This window comes from Arachis hypogaea, chromosome 5 (assembly GCF_003086295.3).
Source record: "Arachis hypogaea cultivar Tifrunner chromosome 5, arahy.Tifrunner.gnm2.J5K5, whole genome shotgun sequence".
Classification (NCBI taxonomy): Eukaryota; Viridiplantae; Streptophyta; class Magnoliopsida; order Fabales; family Fabaceae; genus Arachis; species Arachis hypogaea.
Window position 1 is genome coordinate 23,373,726 of NC_092040.1, and position 3,608 is coordinate 23,377,333.

Below are 3,608 nucleotides of genomic sequence, written 5' to 3' on the forward strand. Positions count from 1 at the left end.
CTCATCTACTCCCATCTTTACCCCAGCCTCTTTACAGAGCAAGGAGATCAAGCTTGGGTAAGCCAGTTTGGCTTCAGTGGAATTCTTTTTTGCAATTGTGTAGATCTCACAAGCAATCACATGATGAACCTCCACTTCTTTTCCAAGCATAATGTAATGAATCATCACTGCTCTCTTGATAGTGACCTCAGAACGGTTGCTAGTGGGCAATATGGAACGCCCAATAAAGTCTAGCCAACCTCTTGCCATTGGTTTGAGGTCTCCCCTCTTGAGTTGGTTTGGGACACCCTTAGAATTGGTTATCCACTTAGTTCCAGGGAGGCATATGTCCTCTAGAACTTGATCCAACCCTTTATCTGCTCTCACCATTCTCCTATTAAAGGATTCAGGATCATCTTGCAGTTGAGGTAATTTGAAGATTTCTCTTATTTTGTCCAGATGGAAGTACATAACTTTCCCTCTGACCATGGTTCTGTAGGTATGGTAAGCAGTTCCAATTATTCTCTGCTTATCTGTTAGCCACAGATTTGAGTAGAATTCCTGAACCATATTCCTTCCAACCTTTATTTCAGGATTGGTTAGAACTTCCCATCCTCTGTTTCGAATTTGCTCTTGGATCCCCGGATATTCATCTTCTTTCAGATCAAATTTAACTTCCGGGATCACTGACTTCAGACCCATTATTTTGTGATAATGGTCTTCATGTTCTTTGGTTAAGAACTTCTCTTGATTCCAAAGATTCTTTGGATTATTCTCTTTCTTTCCTCTTAAATTGGTTTGTTTTCCCTTAGGAGCCATGATCTTGATGAATCTTGGCTTAGTGATCACGGAAAAGCACACCAAACTTAGAGGTTTGCTTGTCCTCAAGCAAAAGAAAGGAAATAAGAGAGAGAAGAGAAGAGCAAATTCGAATGGTGTGGGGGAATTAGGGGGCCAAACGTGTTTTTATAAGGGGGGGAAGAGATTTCGAAAAATTGAAAGGAGATTTGAGAAGATATGGAGAGAATTGGAGAGAAGGGTGAGTTTTTGAATAAGATTTGGGAATGATTTGAGAGAGATTTGAAGAATGACTTTTGATTTTTGAAGATTTTAAAGTGAATGATGAAAGGTTGGGATGTATTTATGTAGAAAAGTATGGGTAAGAAAAGGAAAATTTAAAAAAAAATTGGTTGAAAATCAAAATCGTGGTTCCCCCACCTTTCTGGCGTTAAACGCCCAGAATGGCACCCATTCTGGCGTTTAACGCCCATTTGTTGCCCCTTTTGGGCGTTTAACGCCCAGCCAGGTACCCTGGCTGGCGTTAAACGCCAGAATTCCTTTGTCACTGGGCGTTTTGCTAAATGCCCAGGATGCTGCACACCTGGCGTTAAACGCTCAGAATGGTGCCCATTCTGGCGTTTAACGCCCAAAATGGCACCTTTACTGGCGTTAAACGCCCAGAATGGTGCCCATTCTGGCGTTTAACGCCCAAAATGCCCCTTACTGGCATTTTTTCGCCAGTAAGCTCTTTTTCTCTGCTTTTTGTGCTGAATCATTCTGTAACTCTGTGAATTCCTTCATTTTTGATACTCACCTTTGTAAAAGCAAAACATATAACCTCCTAATGACTGGGTTGCCTCCCAGCAAGCGCTTCTTTACTGTCTTTAGCTGGACCTTTACTGAGAATCACTCAAGTCTCAGTTTTGAGCATTCCTGCTCAAAATTGCCTTCAAGATAATGCTTGATTCTCTGTCCATTAACAATGAACTTTTTGTCAGAATCAATATCCTGAAGCTCAACATATCCATATGGTGATACTCCTGTAATCATATACGGACCCCTCCACCGGGATTTGAGTTTTCCTGGAAACAATCTGAGCCTAGAGTTGAAGAGTAGAACTTTTTGTCCTGGCTCAAAGACTCTGGTTGACAACTTCTTGTCATGCCACTTCTTTGCCTTTTCCTTATAAATTTTTGCATTTTCAAAGGCATTGAGTCTGAACTCCTCTAGCTCATTTAGCTGGAGCAATCTTTTTTCACCAGCTAACTGAGCATCCATGTTTAGGAATCTGGTTGCCCAGTAGGCTTTATGTTCCAGTTCCACGGGCAGATGACAGGCCTTCCCATACACCAGTTGGTATGGAGAGGTTCCTATAGGAGTCTTGAATGCTGTTCTGTATGCCCACAGAGCATCATCCAAGCTCTTTGCCCAATCCTTTCTTCGGGCTATCACAGTTCGTTCCAGGATTCTTTTTAGCTCTCTGTTAGAGACTTCAGCTTGCCCATTTGTCTGTGGATGATACGGAGTTGCCACTTTGTGGCTAATTCCATATCTAACCATAGTAGAGTATAGCTGTCTATTGCAGAAATGAGTGCCCCCGTCACTGATTAGTACTCTGGGAATACCAAATCTGCTGAAGATGTGTTTCTGGAGGAATTTCAGCACGGTCTTGGTATCATTAGTGGGTGTAGCAATTGCTTCTACCCACTTAGATACATAGTCCACTGCCACCAGAATGTAAGTGTTTGAATATGATGGTGGGAATGGACCCATGAAGTCAATTCCCCATACATCAAACAATTCTATCTCTAATATCCCTTGTTGAGGCATGGCATATCCGTGAGGTAAGTTACCAGCTCTTTGGCAACTGTCACAGTTACGCACAAACTCTCGGGCATCTTTATAGAGAGTAGGCCAGTAGAAGCCACATTGGAGGACTTTAGTGGCTGTTCGCTCACTTCCAAAATGTCCTCCATACTGTGATCCATGGCAGTGCCATAGGATCCTTTGTGCTTCTTCTCTGGGTACACATCTGCGGATCATTCCGTCTGCACATCTCTTAAAGAGATATGGTTCATCCCAGAGGTAGTACTTGGCATCTGAAATTAATTTCTTTCTTTGCACTCTGCTGTACTCCTGGGGTATGAACCTCACAGCTTTATAATTTGCAATATCTGCAAACCATGGAGCTTCCTGAATGGCAAAGAGTTGCTCATCTGGGAAGGTCTCAGAGATCTCAGTAGAAGGGAGGGACGCCCCAGCTACTGGTTCTATTCGGGACAGATGATCAGCTACTTGGTTCTCTGTCCCTTTTCTGTCTCTTATTTCTATATCAAACTCTTGCAGAAGCAACACCCATCTGATAAGCCTGGGTTTTGAATCCTGCTTTGTGAGTAAATATTTAAGAGCAGCATGGTCAGTGTACACAACCACTTTGGACCCCACTAGATAGGATCTAAACTTGTCAATGGCATAGACCACTGCAAGTAACTCTTTTTTTGTGGTTGTGTAATTCTTCTGTGCGTCATTTAGAACACGGCTGGCATAATAAATGACGTGCAGAAGCTTGTTATGCCTCTGTCCCAACACTGCACCAATCGCATGGTCACTGGCATCACACATTAGTTCAAATGGCAATGTCCAATCTGGTGCAGAGATGACTGGTGCTGTGACCAGCTTAGCTTTCAAGGTCTCAAATGCCTGCAGACACTGTGTGTCAAACACAAATGGTGTGTCAGCAGCTAGCAGGTTACTCAAAGGTTTTGCAATTTTCGAAAAATCCTTTATGAACCTTCTGTAGAATCCTGCATGCCCCATAAAGCTTCTGATTGCCTTAACATTGGCAGGTG